This window comes from Pseudonaja textilis, chromosome 3 (assembly GCF_049901715.1).
Source record: "Pseudonaja textilis isolate UNSWEBS1 chromosome 3, rPseTex1.2, whole genome shotgun sequence".
NCBI classification, from domain to species: Eukaryota; Metazoa; Chordata; class Lepidosauria; order Squamata; family Elapidae; genus Pseudonaja; species Pseudonaja textilis.
This window is the reverse complement of record NC_141992.1, coordinates 44,308,072-44,330,081: the sequence shown is the minus strand read 5'-3', so window position 1 is coordinate 44,330,081 and position 22,010 is coordinate 44,308,072.

Here is a 22,010-nt window from a genome sequence, read left to right as displayed (position 1 = left end):
CCATTGTTTTCCCTGGCTCAGTGGAAAAAAAAAACCCTAACCCTGACAGGAAATAGTAATGAGAATGAAATGAGCAAGCCCTGTTGCATTGATGGAGGTAGGTCAAATATGGAGGCTAGCTTATTTCTGTGAAAATGAGCCACTGCAGCAAAGGAAGTTGGAAAGGGCAGGTACAGAATAGCCAAGATGTGTGAACAAAAGAGCCTGAGGAAATGGGATGTGAAAAAGAGATTGGGTGGAAGATCAAAGGTGGGAAAAGCTATGGAGTGCATCTTCAGGATCTGATTGATGATGCATCTCTCTCTCCACCACTTTTCCATCCCCTCCTCCAGGCTGAGCTGAGAAGAGACCAGAATCATCTGTCTTCATTACATCATCCAAATAGTCTGTGTCAATTTACACTGTAAAAGTAATCAATATCCCCTTGCGGCCTGCATGCTGCCTGTCATGCTTTAGTGAGTAGCCCCCACCTGACTGGAACTGTTCACAGGGAAGGGGCCTCAGCTCCTATTTGCACTTAACTCTCCCTACATACTTACAAACACACTCTCTCACAGCAATATGTTTTGGCTGTAGTTTGACAAAGATCTATCCTGGGTAGGGTATTTTGAAATATTGCCTTCCAATGGTGCAGAATTATGCAAGGTGCTTTTTAGCCTATATCATTTTTACTTCTTCAGGAACTGGCAAAATAGTTTTTAAAAATTTACATCTAACATACTTCTGCTCATATTCATACTCCTATACTTATGAAATTCACAATTCAGTCCTGTCAGATTCTCCTAACAAAGGGAAAGTACCCCAGGTTATAGGCACATTAGAAATACCAAATTAGCCCAATTTTCAAGTTATCTGAAAATGATTCCTTTTCGTGGGTTCAAATGCACTTGGCTCATTCTGCAGTCTTTGTACAGAAGCAGTTATTGCTATAGGCATTGTGCATCATTATGAAGTACCACATGAACCTAGATAGCTGTCATTCTCCCATCTTTAAGAAAAAACAGGCAGACATACAAATATATATTTTGGAAAGTGAGAAACTGAGAGTGAGAGTGGGCTTCCTACTTTCTCCTATCGAAATTTTGCAATTCCAAGGGTATTCATGAGTGAAAAACAGGGCAGATTCCCTCCAGCTGACAGGAAATTACAGAAACATAGGTATGCTAATGTATTGTCTGGTTTGCATAAATAACACATTTAATATGCAGCCTAATAAATTGACGTTGCTCGGATTTTGGAATCTTGAAACTCTCGAGTTATTAGGACTCCCCGCAGACTAACACATGTTCTTGTTTGAAACATCTAAATATCCAAAGGGAAAACTTGATTTTTAAAATAACGAATAGAAACTGATTGTTTAGTGCAGCAAAGAGAGCTTGTTCTGCATAGAACACTATATCAGAAATCTGTTATGAGATGGAGAGCTGCGGTTAAGATGCATAATTTAGTTTCATGTAATTTTAATTTTATATAATTATAATTTGCATAATTAACTCCATTTGCATACCATCTTACCAAAGATGGTTGATGCCAAACCACCACCGACAAACAAATGGCTCCTTTTCTTCACAATTCCTACTTTAACATCATTAAAGTAAGCAATCTGTGTCTTTATTGATTTATTTAAACTAATCTCACCACATAATTATCCAAATACAGAGGTCTCAAAGGCAATAGTGACAGACAAAAATATGTCACAAAATATAAATGTGCAGGTTTACCCTTGCATTTATACAAACAACAGCAAAACTATTTCATACTGTACCAAGTCTATACAGTACTTTATAAGGATGTATATAGTCAATCCCAATTTCTCTACTGATTTATTTTACTTCTACTTTTATTAATTTTGAAAATATCTATATTGATCTTGACTAAAAACTGACAGGTGTGAAATAGTTTTTAAAATACTGAAGCACTTCATAAACAAAACCACAATGTAACGGGTAAAAAGAGCTCATAAATCTCCCTCAGAACAGATATAACAATAAAAGAGACAATCTGATGTTACAATCTGAAAGGCCAGAAAAGGAAAGTAGCATTAAGATTTAGCACTAAAATCACATCAGCATTGGCTCCAGGAGAGTCGACCAAGGAAAATCATTCCATTATAAATACCTGCCAGGTCTAAAAAAGGAAATTCACTCCTTAATTACCCGAGGACCTGGGAAATGGCTCTGCCAAATATCAGAGAATCATGTAAGACCATCTGGATCCTGACCTATAGAACAGCAACATAATTAGAGGGATCAAGACTGCATATATATAGCTCATTTACAAAGCAAGTCTGAAGCTGGGGAAATTGACTAAAGCTAAAGCAGAATTCTAAGAATAGACAATTTAATTCCAGGTTTAATTCCAAGATTAGACAGGTCAATATAGGGGTCAGAATCAGGAAGACAAAGATTTAAAGGTAGAATAACACAGTCCAGCACTCACTGTCATTGTTCCTGGACTTTGACTGTTCCACGAACAAATATTTTGCATTGAAAGCATGCATTTGCTCATGGTTGGCACCACTTAGGGTTTATACTTACATTTCTCTAACTGTGGCACAAAGACGCCTCATAAACTATTTTTATGGGGCATTTCTCATGAGGTTGCCTTTGTCTCATTCCCAGGCTGCTGCAGAGTCAGCTGGAATGCAACTGTTCTACTGTTCAGATGGTGAATTCCCTTCTCTCCAAACACAAGTTTGCCATACAAACAACCTTACAACATCTTAGAGACAAGGAAGATCATAATGGATAAAGATCTGTCCAGTTGCTCTTGGCTACTGTGAGCAAGACGTCTCTCTGACAGACACTGGGCAACACGCTCTTTGGCTACTTTGGCTTTAGCGTCAAGAGAAAGCAAACATTTAGTTTGAAGAGCCAATTTTGTTTGGTTGTTTTCACATGACAAAATCTGAATCTGGGTCCATATCTACCTCTGCCTGAATTTTGATTCCTGTCCTTTTGCCAAGCACTGTCCCCAACTTTCAATATTGCTTGAGCTGTAAGTGAGACAGGACACTTGGCTTATGCAAAGTTGACCTGTCAACTGGTTGGGTTTTGATGCTTTGGTTAATTGTCAGAGGTCTGTTAATTTTCTAGACCGGCATTTCTCAACCCCAGAAGTTTTAAGATAGAGTAACCTTGTCATCGGGAATCTTTAGATTTTATAGTTCTTTGCCAAAATGTGCAAAGGGAGCAGGATGAAGCAGAAGGAACTCTGTTTATATATGTGCATAAGTAATGTTCTGACTGATGGATCACGATCAAAATAAAAAAATGGTGGATGGCCCATTAGTGGACTATGTCATGCTCTTGAAGGCCAACTTCATTTGTAAATAAGATTTTCCCAGAAATTTTTAACAAGAGTAACAAAAATGGAATACAATCAATTACAGAAATCTTATTACTGCATTGTTTTCATTTTAGAATCCAATTTCTCTCTCTATTTATTACAGCAGATGCTTTTTCAGGTTTGATTAACAATCTCTCCTTGGTAAAGCAGCCATTTCCCAGATACTGTCACTGAAGAATATGCAGGTAACCAGGATGTGACTCTCTGTTAAGCTCTGAAAATACTACTATCTTACAACTCTTCTACCATATAGTTGAGCTGAGGGATAAAGCAGGGAGCTCTGCTGATCTGCAAGTGAGCTCCATTGTGACTGACAGTATTGATCTCCTGGAATAGAATACCTCTTATGGCAAAAAAATAAATAAATAAGGATGAAGCAGGAAATCCCTCAACCTCACCTTATGGATAATGATTGGTGGTGGATTTTCCCGCCAATATGGGTGACTGGGTGTGAGGGAAAATTAAACTGGGAGCTCACTGCCATGAAATTGCCCAAAATTATTTCTGTAACTATGCTGTTGAGACATATTAAAATTCAGCTATATTGATGTACTTTGTGACAGTTTAGGGATTGGATGAATGCACATTAATGCCAGCATGAGGAAGTGCTTTTTCTTTTAATACAATTTTAGTCCTGAGAATGGCAGAGGAGATCACATGGAAATAATTAATTAAAATAATATTTTAACAACATTCTTTCAAGTAATTCACCTCTCATATAGTTGAGTTTTGATTCGTTATTGGTGTTAATATGAGCAGTTATATCTCAGTATCAGGATCAAATTCCACAGCAGCAGAGTTGATGATGGAATTTGGCTCCCCATTTCTAGTGGTGGGGTCTGCTTGTTTGTACTCATCTAGTTCCTCCTATTGAGGGACACAATATATTTGATTTAAACATTTGTACTACTTACAGTAGGCAACGTAATGTTCTTGGGACAACTCCACCATTGGAAAGAACCTTGCTGAATTGAACTGAATATTTTATTTGGCCATGTGATTAGACACACAAGGAATTTGTCTCCAGTGCAGAAGCTCTCAATGAACATGCAAAGCAACAGAATAATGATAATCATAATAATAAAGAAGTAAAGTAAAGGAGTAAAGAAAATAATAAGAAGGATAAATAATAATACTGCAGCCATACTACATGGGTAAATAGCATTTAACAATAGTACTTAGACTTATATATCACTTCACAGTGCTTTACAGCACTCTGTAAGTGGTTAATAGAGTCAGCATATTGCCCCCAACAATCTGAGTCCACATTTTACTGAACTTGGAAGGATGGAAGGCTGAGTCAACCTTGAGCCTGGTGAGAATCAAACTGCTGAATTGCTGGAAGTTGGCAGTCAGCAGAAGTAGCATTCTAACCATAGCACTACCACCAAATAATATTTACTATGGTGCATAAATACCATGTTTCCCCTAAAATAAGATTCAACTGGAAAGTAAGCCCTAGCATGATTTTTCAGAATGCTCGTAATATAAGCCCTACCCCCAAAATAAGCCCCAATTAAGATCATCACCCAAATGGACACATTTAGTACATTTCCCTGAAAATTTCCCCAATCAGAAAATAAGCCCTAAATACATTTTGGGGAGCAAAAATTAATATAAGACCCAGTCTTGTTTTTGGGGAAACATGGCACATATATCTATAATTTAATTCAATTGATTATAAATGAGCCCTTCAGAATAAAGGACAGATCTCAAGTTGCCTGTCAAGGGCTTCTAGGTGTCCTATCATCTAAGTTGATGACAATCCCTATATTTTAGATTCTGACATCAAATTGTATTGCCAATTGCTGCTGAAGACCATCTTTGGAAAATAGCCTTCCTCTTTCAGAGTGAGAAGTGTTAAAATGAAGTTTTTTCTTCTTTTCTGTCCAAAAGTGCTCTTTTGGTTTTGTGTGATATAAATTACAGCTCCATTTTTTGTCAGTCTTTAGGTGCGCAGATGGCTTTTGTCTCCCTTCCCACCTGTAAATGCTCAGCCTTCACATAGCAAGACAGAGAGTTAATAAACCACAGCTATAAAGGTCAGGATTTAATTGTCTGAGGCTACTGGGTGGGAAGCACAGACCTGACGGCATTCAACGCACAGCAGGCATTGACACAGTTGAAAAAGAACAAGGGGATGCTGTAGATGTTATTCAGAGAGTGACCATAAGTGTGAGCAGCTGGTGTGGGAGAAAGTGGTTCTCCCTTTTATAAAAGCTTGAGCAGCTTTTTGTATGGGCTGCAATTCATGCATCCAAAGGGGCTGCCACTGATTAGAAGGAAAAAGCGGGACAATGTTAAAATCTTGCAGAACAATTTAGTGATGAAGTGATTTCTACACCGCTGGCTTCTTGCAGAAGAAATTACTCTTTTTCCCTTAAGGGTCTCTTTCTGTTGCAAGGAAAGAGCACTTCTCGAGCAATCAGTGCATATGACTGCTGATCTGTAACAATGAAGATGTTTCTTGTCATCATGCTTTATTGTTGTTTAGTTAACAATATTAAACAAGAAGAGTCAAAATCAAATCCCTGCTCAATTAATCTTCATTTCAGAGCCTAACTTGCTGCCATCAGTCATGAAACTTCAATCATTCACCCGATGAAGTGGATTTAAGTCTACAAGACTTATCTGTTGTAATAACCATGTAAGCAGCCAAGATGCCACAAATTTCTTTGCTGTTTATGCTGCAAAATACTAGCAACGTGAATCTCTGTTTCTACATCAATGAATGTTCCCAGAATAGAAGAAATGGGGAAATAATTAAATATTACTCTGAACTTCTTGGAGAAAAGGTTAGAGCTATAACAACTTTGTACGTAAGAGATATCTATACTAGATTATTTTAACTAAAAACAGTACAGCTTCCTCTTCAGCCTGAATCACATATTTAATCTTTTGATGCTCAATTGTTATTTTTAATCAGCTTCTTGGAGAATATGTCCTTCTCTGAGAAACACACTGAAGACCACTCATTGGAGGTTACAGATAGAAGGTGGAAGAGAATGCATTTGGTCTCATTCCCATCTTCTGCTAACAAAGGTGTGAAAATCCATCACTAACAATGGCTAAAAGACATATCCTTGTGGACTTACATTTGCTTTATCCTCAACACAACATGGAGAAAGCTTACTTTTGTCTTTAGATGTTTTAATTTTAAAAGCAGGGTTTTCCCCTTATTCCATTGCAATTGTTTCTATGCAAATAATATATGATGTCTTATTAATAATATTGGTGTGCTATTCATTACTTGAGGTTGCTGTGGGGAATCTCCTTTTTTCCACTCAATGACTGTATTGATTTAGACATTGGGAGAGACCTGAGATCTGACTTCCACAGAAAGATCTACCTGTGTAATGCCTGGTTGGCACATTCCAGTCCATCTGTCACGTAAGAGTACTAAATCTATGAGATAAACACAGATTTAGCAGTCTTTTGAAAAGCCACTTGATCTGTATTTTAAAAAATCACCCAATCAGTGCTCAGTTTTACCAACCGTGTTCAGTTGCAAATCAGTGCGCTAGACATTTTCTATGGTTTCTGCTGAAAGGAGAAATCATTTCACATGGTCAAATGTTCTACTATTCTTATTATTTGCGGGGGATGCCATTCTGTCTATTTTACATATTAATTCTGGGCTATTTTACAGGCTACAGTTTGGGCATGTGGCCACTTACTGCCAATACAACTATTGCCTTAAATGCTTATTTGGGGTTAAAGCTGGGATGAAATTAAAAGAATTTTCTCTATTTCCCTTTTAGCCTAAATGTCAAGGCACAGGTACTCTTGAAAGGTGCAGGGTGAAGTGAAAAGTACAGTGTAGTACAGCCTCTCTACTGCACTATTGACCTGTCACTTGAAATATTTCAAAATGGGTCTACCAGTTTTGTAGCAGAGCAATAAATCTATGTTGAAAAATAGCCTGCCTGGCAAGTCAGCAGAGCAGCCAAGGGATATGGGATGAAAGAGGATCCTATCTCATCCCACACTCCTCCTTGGCTCAACTGACATGTCAACCAGTTGTTGTTGTTTTGGGGGGTTATGAGCTTAGCCCTCTTCAAAGATTAATTCAAGCAGCAGACTTGCAGAATTGTCATTTGGGGTGAAGAATTGTGGAAAGGCTGGAGAAGTAAAGGAAGGGAATACAGATATAAACAATCAGAAGACAGAAATTGTTGACCATTTCTCTTATAAATGGCGACCCAGACCAAGGGGCAAGAAACATGGGAAGAAACTTTTCAAGTCATTCAAAGAAAAGCCATCTTAATGATATTACTATTTTTAAAAAGGTTGGAAATTCTTACACCTTCTAAAAATTTATATTGACCCCAAGATTAGCATTAAAGATACCTTAGGGTAAGAAAAACTGTAGTTCTGTTTTAAGTTTTCCCAGCAAAGTGGGACTTGAGAGTTTATAAGTTGGCTAAAGCCTCACTTCAAGGTAAATTGCCGCCAGTCTATCAAGCTTACCCCACCACAGTTAAAACAGCAATGGATGGTTGCTTGTCCCACCTGCAAATGACACTGGGTGGGATTGAAAATGCACCCAGGTGAATCTTTAATTTGTTCCAGATTAAAATTGTAAGGACAACATCAATTGCCAGCTTTGTCACAAAGAGAGAATAGGGTTCAGCTACCAAGGAGTGAAAGAATGCATATTAATGTGACTACCAGGAAGATACTAGCTCTGCTTTCCTATAAATGTTTCCAATTCTTTGCTTGATCTTTTGACAATCATCTGAAAGAGTTTAACAAGGCTATTAACCTGGCTCACACAGACAACAGCAGCTCATGTGAATGTTGTTTGATGTTAGTATGATTGGATGGAAATGTTACGACCTTGGCAATCTAGACTATTACTCAAAGGAACTGTAAAACCATATCTTCTGCCTTTCAAACCTTGTACCTTCTGAGCAGGGTATAAATCACCATCCTTTTGTTAAACTGAATGGATGAACAGTAATTTGCCTCTGCCTAGTACACAGAGAATATTTTGATTGTGAGATCATCCCTTCCAGTCCACATGATCTGCTTTTCAAGTGGGCAAAAGATTCACCGTAGAACAAAAACACCCTCATGCCTGCTATTTCCAGTCTTATAACTAAAAATAAATTAGCAGTCATCTAGAGCAGAAGTCTCTAACCTTGGCAATTTTAGCCGGGTTGACTTCAACTCCCAGAATTCCCCAGCCAGCTGGCTGGGGAATTCTGGGAGTTGAAGTCGACCCGACTTAAAGTTGCCAAGGTGGGAGACCTCTGATCCAGAGTGATAAGCATTCCTTTAAAACACCCAAGTCTCAAGATCCATGCACAAGCCAGAAAGTCTGAAAGGTAGTTGTTCTTGTCAGAAGTGGGTTTTTTTCTAATTAGACAACAAAGATTGGAATATTAATTTTGTCTTGTTTCTCGGATGATGGACAAGCATCGCCTTCTTTTGGAGAGAGAAATCAGGACGAGTTTCATACTACTTCTGAGGAAGTAGGCACTTGACCTTTAATGTTCAGGTCAAGATAAGTTTGCCTACAAGCCTGCTTGTCTTCAAAGTGTGGAGGGATTCTTGTTGGCATTTGCTGCTCTGACCTTCAGGATACATTATTGGCCACTCTTTCATCTTGCTTTTATGCATAATGAAATTGCTTGTTTGTGTCAGCTCAGCTCAAAAAGCCCCCAGGGACAAGTTAATCTATTGAAAAGAATCACACACTTTCAAGAGACTGGGGGGACCAGCTGCCTGAAGAGAGCTGAGAGCTGCAGGTCTTCTCTGCCCATTGTTCTCCTTTCAGGTCATTAAAACATTGTTTAAAACATTAGAGCCATGCAAAAGGTTGTTTAAACCATGGTTTGTTGAACAAATCATAAGTTATAACTTAACACAACATGTGAGCCAGTGAGTGATAGGATGAGAAGAGGGAACTAGGCAATTATCTACTATGAGTGAGTACCCACTTCAAGGAAGCAACTAAGCCTCAGATTTATTCCCAATACTGGCTGGGAATTCTGAAAGAGAACCTTTAGGGATTGGGCAAGTTCTCATCTACTGTGGTGCTTGCTACTCAGATGCAAGGCAGGCAAGTTCCTCCCAACTCAGACAAAGTTTTAGTCTAAAGTTCTAAGAAGAAGGATGTGGGATCAATGCAATGAATCAAAGAAGAGAGGAAAATGCTACGGTGTGTTATCAGAAGGAGGTGATGAAAAGTGTTGTATGCATTGAGGCTATAATTATTTATTCTGTTCTTCCTTGGAAGTATTTCTTCACTCTTAGTTATAAATATTAGAATGCAGGTAATCAGTGCTGGGAAAAATAAATTACAGTACTCTTTAGAGCTGGGGTTCCAACAATGGCAAAGGAATGAAACAAGAGAATTGATCCAGTAAAATATATAATAATAAATAGAAGAATTGTAGCAGTGATTTGTTATCAATAAAGGAAACCCTTTTAAGAAATCAGTGGCACAGATTCTCTTAAATTATGAGAAGTAGTTGTAAAAAAGGTTAAATTCAGTGCAATATTTATTTATATCTGCCCAAATGAAGAACCCCGAATCAGATTTTCCTTTTGATTCAATGTATTTGGACTTCCTTTCTCTTTGAAGGCCCAAACATCATTCTGGAGGTGAAGGAAGATAATCACAGCTTCTCAACCTGGCACAAAATTCTTTCTCAACAGCCTTCAGTTTCTTCTGGAGAGAAAATGTTGGGGCCTATCTGTCAAACTTTATGCTTGAGACAAGATGTATATTGATGTATCTGAGCTGGAGATGTTCAATCTGAAATCTGCCTTTCCAAACATGCCATTTAGCAACATTTTTTCTCCTTCTCTTCTTCTTATGCAGCAACCTGATAGAGAAGGTTTTTTTTCTCAGGAGTGTCAAACTGGCAGCCCATGGGCCAAATGCATCACATGCAGGCCATGCCCAGCTCTGCAAAGGAAAAAAAGTTGCAATATGTCACATGACGTCACGTGACATGATCAAGTTTGACACCCGTACCTCAAAGTGGTCTGAACTGATCAATTGCAAATTATCTTTGAAATTAGGTGAAGGGCTTCATTGGCGTGAAAACTGATGATCCAGAAAGCTGGTTCTACATGACATACTGATCCCTAAATTTAAGTTAACTAAATACAATGCAGTTATATTTAGTTAGCCATATTATGACTTAGCATGATGAACTCATTGACATGCTAAGAATTGTCTGGATTTCCACAACAAACAGAATCCCAAGTTGGTGGGCCCTGTTTTTAGTTTATTTTGCATGTTCTTCAAATCCCCATAATACTAGTCCTAGCTATCAATGGCTGCTACTGAATCTTCATGGGTGATAGCTCTAAAATCACAGGCAGCCTATCTTAAAAAGTACTGCAGAGCTGTTCATTCTTCTTTCCATGTTTACAAGCTGCTTGAACTCATCCTGTTGGTCCCTGTGGGACACATAAAGTTAGGTTTTCTATTGATTTAGCAGTATCCTTCTTGCCTTCGTAATCTCAATACAATGCTGAAGTAACTTGTTGTATATTTCCCCTTTTGCAAACTGCCATAAACCAATACAACTAAAAACCCCTTCTCTGTAGAGCATCTCTTCCCATCTTTGACACTTACTGCAGAAGTGATCCATATTAATTTGCCCCACTGGACATCTGTACTGGTTTCTGTTAGAAGTATCCATTTGTCATGTAGATCTGGCCTTTTTTTAAGGGCAGATTTATTTAGGAGAATTCTCACATCCAATTTCCTCTGGCAATGGCTCTATTAGGCCATGTGTGACAGAGATAGAGGCTCCTGTCTTCTGCTGTCGCTGATGGAATTTGATTCCACAGCACCAAATTCACAAGCTGCAAACACATTCTCTCTCTTGATTAATGTGAGTAATTTCTGCTTGAAAGAAGGCTGAAATGAACGGACGAGGGGGAAGCAAATGGCAAGGCCTCCCCCTCCTTTTGCCCATCACTCTCTGCTGATTGCAATTCACTACCTTTGGAATGGGTTCAGAGATAAACAAAAACTTTGGATTGGTTTCAAAAGTAGCAGAAGGTGTGGGAAAGCAGGAAATGTCTAATATGGAGAAACAGTTGAATTGTTTGAAAAGACAGTTGGCAACAAACTTGCAGACTTGAATGGGGCTTAAACACTTAATCAATGCGGAGTATCCCCTTGTCATTCTAAAATATTCACCCCATAACATCAGATCTTCATGCAGCTCAAGAGTAATTATGCTTTTGGGGCCCAGATGAAATTTCATCATACCCTTTACTCTACATCTAATCCTGTGTTGTTTGGCTGGTTCTGTGATCCAGTTGATTGGAAAATTGGAAATGGAATATACTCACCAGTCTTCCCCACTATAAGAAACTTGGAGACAGGAAGAAACTTCCTTTCCATTGACAGCCTTACAAAAGCAAGAAGGCAATTATGCTAACAGAAATTCTTCCCTAGAAGACCAATCAGTCTAACATCAATACCTGGGAAGATACTGGAAAAATAATAATCAAAAAACAGAACTGTGAACATCTAGAAACAAACAAAATTATAATTAGTAGCCAGTAGTAATGGGTTTGTTAAAAACAAATCATGCAAACCAATCTTATTTCATTCTTTGACAGAGTGACTAAATTAGTATGCCAGCAAAATGCTGTGGACATAGTATACTTAGTCTTCAGCAAGGAATTGGACAAAGTGGATCACAACCTACTTCTTGGTAAATTAGAAAAATGTGGTATAGACAGCATCACCACCAGATAGATTTGTAACAACTGATGGCTGACAAACCATACGCAAAAGTAGTCCTTAATGGTACGATATCTTTGTGGTAGGAAGTAAGCAGTGGGTTACCACAAGGTTCTATCTTAGGCCCAGTACTCTCCAATATCTTCATAAATGACTTAGATGAGGGAATAGAGGGAGAACTCATCAAATTTGCAGATGAAACTAAGCTAGCAGGAATAGCCAACCCCACTCCCCACAAGACAAGCTCAGGATCCAAAAAGATCTTGACAGACTTGAACAATGGGCCTTATCCAACAGCATGAAATTTAATGTGGAGAAAAGCAAGGTTTTACACCTAGGCAGGAAAAACCTGGCTCAAGATCTGTACAAATACAGTTTAGTCAAAATCTGGCTCAAAAACAGTAACTCCAAGAGTCCAAGTGGACGATCACTTAAACATGACCCAGAAGTATGCAGCAGAAGCCAAAAAAGCAAATACAATCCTTGGTGGTATAAACTAACAGAGGCATAGAATCAAAATCACATGAAGTATTAGTACTGGTTCCACGTTATAAATCCTTAGTAAGATCACACCTGGAATACTGCCTCCAGTTTTGGTCAACACATTACAAAAAAGATTTGAGACTTTGGGGAAAAGTGCAAAGAAGAGCAACTAAGATAATTAAGGGCCTGAAAACAAAAACATATGAAGAACAGGTGCAGGAATTGGGTATGTCCAGTCTAAAGAAAATAAGGACTGGGGTAACATGATAGCAGTATTCCAGTATTTGAGGGGCTGCCACAAAGAAGAGGGGGTCAACTTATTTTACAAAGCACCAGAAGGCAAGACAAGAAACAATGGATGAAAACTAATCAAGGAGAGAAACAACCTGAAATTAAGGAGAAACTTCGCAACAACGAGGACAATTAACCAGTGGGACAGATTGCCTTCAGAAGTTGTATCATGCTTCATCACTGGAGGTTTTTAAGAGAAGACTGGACAGACATCTATATGAAATGGTATAGGGTCTCCTGCTTGAGCAAGGGATTAGACTAGAAGACCTCCAGGGTTCCTTCCAGCTCTATTCTGATTGATGTGAACTCTGAAAAGCATAAGAATACCACCATGTAGAATGCACTACAGCAATCAAAACCACTGCAACTTCACTGCAGAAAAGTATAAGCAACCAAAATTGTTATTAGCACTCCAAGCCAAAGAAATAATTGGCACTCCCAAACTTTCTAGCTGTTTTTTCTGAGCTAGTGTTTCCCCTGTTAATAGCATGCCAACTGCCCAATTCCCAAACTCATCCACCCAAATATATTGCTTTAGCTCCAGACGTAGTTGGCTCAGAAATGAATAGCCATTGACAATGTGAAGGAACTTTTATTCCAGCAGCCTTCTAGACTAGAAAGTGATTTATCTATTCAGATTAAGCAAGCCCTCAGGTTCAGTTCTTCTGTTTTCCATACTCATAGTATATTCCTATCTTGCTGAAACAAATCTACACATTTCTAACTCTGCACCCTCAGGAGAAGGCACTGAAATTTCTGAGTTCCTGAAGGTATTGACACACATACATCATATTTAGAAGTTCAGTCTAGGCTAGTTCACATAATCCCATGATGATTTATATGATATCCCATTTTTCATTCAAGAGCTCAAGGCAGCATTTTTAGCACACACTCTCTCTTCTCATTTTTCCCCACAACAACAACAACAAAAAACCTATGAGATAGGTTGGACAGAGAGAAATGGCCAGCCCAAAGCCAGCCAGTGTGGTTCCATGGTTGAGGGTAGACTTAAATCTGCATCTGCCCAGAGACATTCCAACATCTGAACCATCACATCACCAGCAATAAACAGATTGCCTTCATATTATTGGTAGGTTGCAAGCATAAATTGCATTTAATACATATGTGTGACTCTATGCAATGAGAGTCATGTATAAGACCAGGATATTCAGTGCAAAAGCATTAAAGTTCAGACAATTTGTTGCAGACAACATGAATGAATTCTGACTAAGACCCTGTATACCTGATGCCAGAATAGACCATAAAGGCCAGGGTGGAGTGGTGGTCTGATATAGACTGGTGTGATATAGAGCAGTTTCTAATGCAAATCAAGTCCAAATGGCAAAAAAGAATGAGAGTTGGAGTGGAGATTCAAATTCACTACATAGCACCCACAGTGGCTAACCACATATTGGTTTGCCTAGGTCTAATCTTTTTATTTTCTCAAAATTTAACAGCAAATGCTTTGGGCTTTAAGAATTTTGAGTGAAGGATAAGCCTCAAAGTGAAGACTATTACAGAGTATTTCTTTGCACATATTTTAATTCCTGACCTGGCTGGCTAGTAATAAACTTAAGAAAGCATTCCTAATCAATCTTAGACATCATGGTATGATTAAGGAAGTTATTAAGCATGTAATGCCTAAGCAGGTTAGGATTGATAAGAACAGTGAATTTGTGTAATGGTATTATGCAAATGATATAAATCATATCATTTGTGCCACATGATATAAAATTATATGAATGATGCACTTTACATCCTTGCATAAATGTTATTATACAAATAACGGAAATATAATAGCATATAATGTGAAACCAAGTACATCATCAAACTGTTTTAGATGCCATGTCTGTTACAGAGAGGAAATGGAAATTGGTTCATTGCATTCAACATCTGCTAAATGGAGGCCCATTAAATAGAGGTTTCATTTTTATTATCTCAGTCTACACCTAATGTACCTGTATGACAAGTATCTGAAAGTGCATAGCAGCAAAGAGCTATAGGAAAAATCTTTGTCACCATCTAGGGGGCAGAGTTTACAGTCAAGTGTGACAGATCTATCAAAATAACCATTTGTTCTCCCTCCACACCCACCAACTAATAAGCCACAGTATATTACAGAATTACAGTATATTACTAGAAACGTGATGCAACAATCCACATGAACAACAGATGGCAGCAAAGAATTATGGATAACTAACACCTTACTGCCATCTAATGGTTATTTGGGATTTTCAAGCCCAAATTAAGCAATTCTAATTTCACACAATGCACTGAAGCCATACAATGGGTTAATATTATCTTACTGTGATGCATGATACTGATTTCAGACTTTTAATTTTACTTTCATTTTTAAAATCAATTTTGCAATGATCCAAAGAAAATTCCTAATATCAGCAAACCCATGTATGTGTATTTAATAACATTCCAAGATATTTTGAATTTACCATAGGAATTTATTCACACTTGCACAATTTGGTAAAGAGTAACATTATCATTGAATTCTCCAAGATAATCATATTTTGGGCTGTCACTTTGTTTTGATGATTGTCACATAATTTTCCTGGAAGATTCTTATGCTATAACAGTTGCAAAACAGGCAGAAATTCAGCAGCTCAAACATTTTATGTCAGGAATTCTTAAACTTGCTAAACACTTCCTTCTTATACATAGCATCTCCTTGGGGAAAGAAGGCAGTCATATCTACTTTCAGTAGCTATGGACTAACTAGTCAATCCCTTAATGTACAGAACCTTAAGAAGTTTCATTTTGTGTGTTGTAGTTAATAGATAACAGATAATCAGAGTTGGAAGGAACTAGTCCAACCCCCTGTCCAAGCAGGAGACTCTACACCATTTCTGACAAATGGCAGTCCAATCTCTCCTTGAAGGTCTCAAGTGATGGTGCTCCCACAACTTCTGAGGACAAGCTCTTCCATTGGTTGATTGTTCTCACTATCAGAAAGTTTCTCATTTCCAGATTAAATCTCTCCTTGTTCAGTTTCCATCCATTATTCCTTGTCTGGCCTACAGGTGCTTTAGAAAATAGCTTGACCCCTTCCTCTGTGTTGGCAACCCCTCAAATATTGGAACACTGCTATCATGTCTCTCCAGTCCTTCTCTTCACTAGACTAGCCAGGCCCAGTTTCTGTAACTGTTTTTCATAAGCCTTAGTCTCCAATCCCCTAATCATCCTGGTTGCTCTTCTCTGCACTTTTTCTAGAGTCTCAACATCCTTTTTATAATGTGGTGACCAAAACTGGATGCAGCGCTCTAGGTGTGGTCTTACTAAGGGTTTATAGAGTGGTATTAGTACCTCACTTGATCTCAATTGTATCCCTCTCTTAATGCAATTTAGGATTGTATTAGCTTTTTTGGCTGCTGCTGCACACTGCTGGCTCATATTTAGCTGGTTGTCCACTAAGACTCCAAGATCCTCTCACAGTTACTGCTATTGAGCCTGGTTTCACCCAGTCTATATGTATACTTTTGGATTGTGTACTTTGGTTAAGATTTCCCCCTCTTTGGTGGGGGAAATAGCATGACTAGCATTTTGTAACTGCTCTTTTTATCTAACCCATTTAGATCATTTAGCTTTGTTTTTCCTGTCTTCAAACTGAACCTTGGCTTTCTGAAAGCAGTTGCTTGTATTCACATGATACACTGAATCACAATCTAGCCAATCACTTTTTTCTTTATTATTTTACATTATCCACATGCTTATTTGATTGACTCGAAGTGACATGCAATATTAAAACACTTTCACTAACATGTTGTGTTAAGTTAGCAATAATGGCCTGATTCACAACCATAATTGTCATAACTATATCACTATCAGAGGTAGTATTCAGCAGGTTCTGACCAGTTCTAGAGAACCTATAGCGGAAATTTTGAGTAGTTCAGAGAACCGGCAAATACTACCTCTGACTAGAGATTTTACAGTATCCTTCCCCTGCCACGCCCACCAAGCCATGCCCACAGAACCAGTAGTAAAAAAAATTTGAATCCCACCACTGGTCACTATGGTTTATGGATGACATGGTATTTGACTTTAGCTAATTGTAGTTTACTCAACAAATCATAACTTTGCATGGTTTGTGATCCAGTTTATACATTTTGTTTGGGTTTGGCTGACTGCATTAAATGAACCCAGCTACTCTCCATAGACAAATGGAAATATTTTTTTTCAAAGAGAATAATTAAGCTTTGGAATTTACTATTATGAGCTGTGGTGCTAGGTACCAGCTTGGCTAACTCTTAAAAAGGATTGGACCAATATATGGAAGTCATGGGGATCAATGATTGTTAGCTTTGATGACAGTGTGACTGCATCTAAAGGCTATCTACTCGTGGGTTTCCTTGTGCATTTATGCATTTTGTTGGTCACTGTGAGACCCAACTAATGGACTAGATTGTCTGATCCAGCATTGCTTATATTCTTAATCATGAACCAAGATTAAGGCCAATGATGTCTCAATGTGATATATGAGCCTTATTCAGTTCATATCTAAATAAACCATGCCATGGTAGAATCCATGAACCTGTGTAATCCATGTTCAAAAATGCTAATTTGCTCATTATAAACAGCTACAAAAAGTAGGAGAATTAGAAGAATGTAAGTTGGGTGATTATTGAACTCAAATCAAATAAACAAAATTACCTATTTGTTGTAACACTTTTAGAATACTGTTTTAGGTTGTTGTTCAGTTTTCTTCAATCGGTTCTGCTTCAGAAAGAATTACTGTAATTACTTCTTCAAAATTCTAATCAAATTTTGGAGAAATAAAAGGGAGCATTGTTGGAAGGGTGGGGAAAATAAGACTCTGCTTGTAGACTAAAATCACACTGCTATTTATAGCTAGACTAGATAGCTAGAATTATCATTAGACTGAGAAGTGAATCTTTCCTCAGGAAAAGATTTGATGAGCTGACAAATAAATACTAAAGAGAAATACTTGGTAAAATATCTACCCACGAACACTGCATGAGGAAGACAATTCCATTAGAGCTATTATTTCCATTACTAAACACTGGGAAAGCAAGCAAAATCCCAACACTGTAATTATTTTCAAGTTCAGACTATAATCTTAAATATACCAGGACAGTTGAACTATTGTTAGATTTGACTTCCTAATTGGTGCTTCCCCTGCTTTATGTTTATGTGATCATATAGGTGCCTGGACCTTACTGTCAGAAGTTTCTGTTATGTGAACTGAGGAAGATAAATATGGTTCAAGAACCTATTTCCAAGATCAATATTGGAAATACAATATTGGAAATACTGTATTGATCCAAGATCAATACAGTACATATTGTGTTTCCATCATATAAAATGGCAACATTAAGGTATTGGTTTCTTCATATTTTACAAATAGATGCCCTTTAGATAGGTGGGACTACAGTTCCCATTATCTTCAGGCAGCATGACCAATTGCTATACAGAGTAGACTAATCCAGAGTTGTACTTCAGAATACCTAGATTGCACAAAATTGTGGTGTGCATTTTTTTTACAGATGTTAGCAATGGCTGACAGCATCTGCATGACGCCTACAAGGAATTGTTGGCACCATTAACTATCAAGAATAATTAGACTTTGCCTGTTCATTCCTTATCTTGACATACTACCAGAAGCTCCTCATAAACTGATAAAAGATAAGTCAGAGCAAAATCTTCTCCCAAAGCAGCAGTGGCTTTTTCCATTCTCTCTTTATTTTAAGAAGATAATTTTTAAAAGGCAGCAGTAGCAGAGAACTACATGGCTGTATGGCAAAACGTGAGCAGCAAGTGATTTTAAAAAAAGGAAACAAGAAAAGGTAGCCAGCACACACACACACACACACACACACACACACAAGAGACCAGATTCTATTTTCTGATGTCAAGCTGTCCTTTAATTAAAGAATGATTAACTAGAAGCATTCCCTCTCGTGGCATCCCAAAGCTTCTCTGCTGGTGTCACTACCTTAAACGCCATGCTCCCTTCTTGTCACATGCCAGAAGAAAAATTCCTCTTGCTGATTGGTGTTAGGAAGCAGCAGGCTGCTAGCCAAAGACATTTTCCTGCTTCTGGCAGAGTAGAAAATGGCATCCCAATGGCATCCTAGGAAGTTAGCGTATGAAGCAGAAAATGAACCCCATTCTCTGGTTATAAAATAACTACACAATATAAAGGATTAATAGTGCTTTTTCCATCCATAATTTAGGTAGTTCACTGCATGTCGTATTCCTGAATATTCAGAAAGTGAATTAGATATTTGGCATTAAAATTAAACTTAAGAATTATGGACTGCTTAAGGTCTGTACAAAATTTGAAATAACAATCTTTAGTATTAATAAGAAAAAGGGACAGAGACATCCATATAATTCAATTGGTAATTTACAGCTTATCGATGAATTCATATCAACTCAAATCATACTGGGATTTAAACATGCTGTTAGAAACCAGCATATTTAATATTTTCTGGTCATAGCTTAAAGTGTGCTTATTATTAAACATTGATATTAAACGTTTGACAGAATCTGCTTTTCCAGATTCAGTAGTGTTGTTTGACTAGTTAAAGGTATAATTTATCAGAAGTTATAATTGTTCACCGCTGCTTCTTACTTATGGGTTTAACATGGGAGCTGGGATGTATTTATGACGCTTGCAGTGTCTCAGGCTCACGTGATCATCATTCACAACCTTCCCAGCCAGCTGGCAACAAGCAAAGTCAATGGTGGAAGCTACATGATTCATTTCATCAGCTGCAGTGATTCACTTAACAACTGTGGCAAAAAAGGTTGTAAGATGGGGCAAAACTCACTTAACAATTGCTTTGCTTAGTAATGGAAAGTTTGGACTCAGTTGTGGTCATAAGTCAAGGACTTCCTGTATATGCATTTCAGTAAGTCTAATCTTTTCAGTCCTGGCTCAGCAAAAAGTCAATTAAGAGTTACCAGAAATATCATACTAATAGTTTATCCCTGATCAAACAGTCCAACTTTATATTCCTTCTTGTTTCACTTCACAATCTTGACCTTTAAATAATTTCAGTGTCATCTTTCATTGATTTTCTACTTTGTAAATCCCATTAAGAAACGCCATCCAGGATTTCATGTTACAAAAGATATGAGTTTGGAGTGAAGCAGTGGTGGGATTCAAATTTTTTTTACTACCGGTTCTGTGGGTGTGGCTTGGTGGGTGTGGCAGAGGAAGGATACTGTAAAATCTCCAGTCAGAGGTGGGATTTGCCGGTTCTCTGAACTACTCAAAATTTCCGCTACTGGTTCTCCAGAACTGGTCAGAACCTGCTGAATACTATCTTTGGAGTGGAGAAGTTATGATGTTCTCTGTTAGTGCACCAACTATCTCCAGCTGACAGCCTCTCCTTCTGGACCAATTGTCAGCCAGCATAGCCAGGTTTTAAGGCTTTTCCTGAAGGCTAAAAGAGAGCTAAAAGCTACTATCTATAAAGTGGCTTAAACTGGACATTTCTATATGTAATTGGGATGTGAATCCAGTTGTCTTAGTGTCCTTGTTAAAGGCACTACCAATGCTAAGAGCAAAGTTATAGTCTCCCTTGGCTTCTGGTGCTTAAACCCCTGAGAGACTGCTGTTTTACTGTCTCCAGGTAAGGAGCATTTGTGGGTGATCTCCCATTCCTCCTTCTGAAGAGAGGATCAAGCTACTCACCAATCTTTCATTCTTCACAGCAGTTGTTGTTCCTGCTCATTCACAGTAATGTCTTAAATCAACAGAAGCTTAGCTTCACAAAAATCAAACGAGCAAAAAAATCAACTGAACTTCATCACTGAATTTGGATTTAACTTTCACCCACATTGAGAGTGTTTACCATACTTCAACCAGAGGTGGTATTCAGCAGGTTCTGACCAGTTCTGGAGAACCGGTAGCGGAAATTTTGAGTAGTTCGGAGAACCAGCAAATACCACCTCTGACTGGAGATTTTACAGTATCCTCCCCCTGCCATGCTCACCAAGCCACGCCCACAGAACCAGTAGTAAAAAAAATTGAATCCCACCACTGATTTCAACCACAGTTTTTTTTAGCCAGAGCTGTAAGATTTCTGACAACTGATTTCAGATTGTTTAAATCTTCTAATTTAAATCCAACAGTGCATCCCTTTCTCCCATCTCTGTCTCCCTCAGTCTTTATCTCACCAACCTAGCGCTAAGACTTTGTGTCTGGCTTATCCACACATTTCTGTTTTTTCCTTCCAAGGATGATTCTATATCCCACTTTTCAATTGTTTTTCTTTACTTCTGTATTCCATCTTTCTTATATCGGTCCAAGCCTATCTGCATTTTTTTTCTCTTCACTTATTTTTATTCCAAGTTTAGAGACACTGTTATCTATAAAGACAAGATATGCATCTCTATATTGCCTTGTCTTGCTCTTTTTTACTTACTTATGTAGCTTAAGCCTAACCCATAGTGGCTGGAAAACAGAGAGGGGTGGAAAGTGGGAACTATGCCTTTGCTGCTGATTCTCTGAGAAGACTTGTTCTTCATCCACCCAAACACTTCTTTCTATGGGAGAGAAAGAGGTGGGATTCTACCCGTTCAACCCATTTCTACCGAACTGGTAGCTCCAAAGATCAGCTGAGAGGGAATCAGTTTGCTCTGGCAATATTCTATTCTTCTGTTTGGCCCACCCATCCGCCCGGGCTCTAGGCTGTCCTTTATTTCCTGCTTTTTCAACCTCAGCTGCTTTGCACTGCATAGCTGATTGTAGGAGAGCTTGCAGGAGAAGATTATTTTCAAATGCTGTGCATGCATGCACTCACCAAACCGATTATTACACCAGTTGAATCCCACCCCTGGAAACAGGGTCTGGAAGCCCCACTTTCCACCCAGAAGTTAGCAAAAGAAGGGGAAGAACCCCAATTCAAGGGGAATGGTCCTTAAAACCAGTGGTCAGGGCTCCGAAAGGAGGCAAGCCCAGGGCTGCCTCTGGTGACCAATAGGAGCAGGACCAGAAAGTCACTTTTGAATGATTCTCAGCAGACTAACCACTGTCGTGTCCTGTCAGAGTCTGAATCCAAGGAGGAAGATGAACAGCTGACAGGGAGTGGGATTGTGGCTCTGTTGGCTATGGAGGAAACTGGGGAAGGGCAAAGTCCAGCTGGGCAGAGCAGGGAAGAGGTAAAACAAGGGAAAGGGAGTTCAG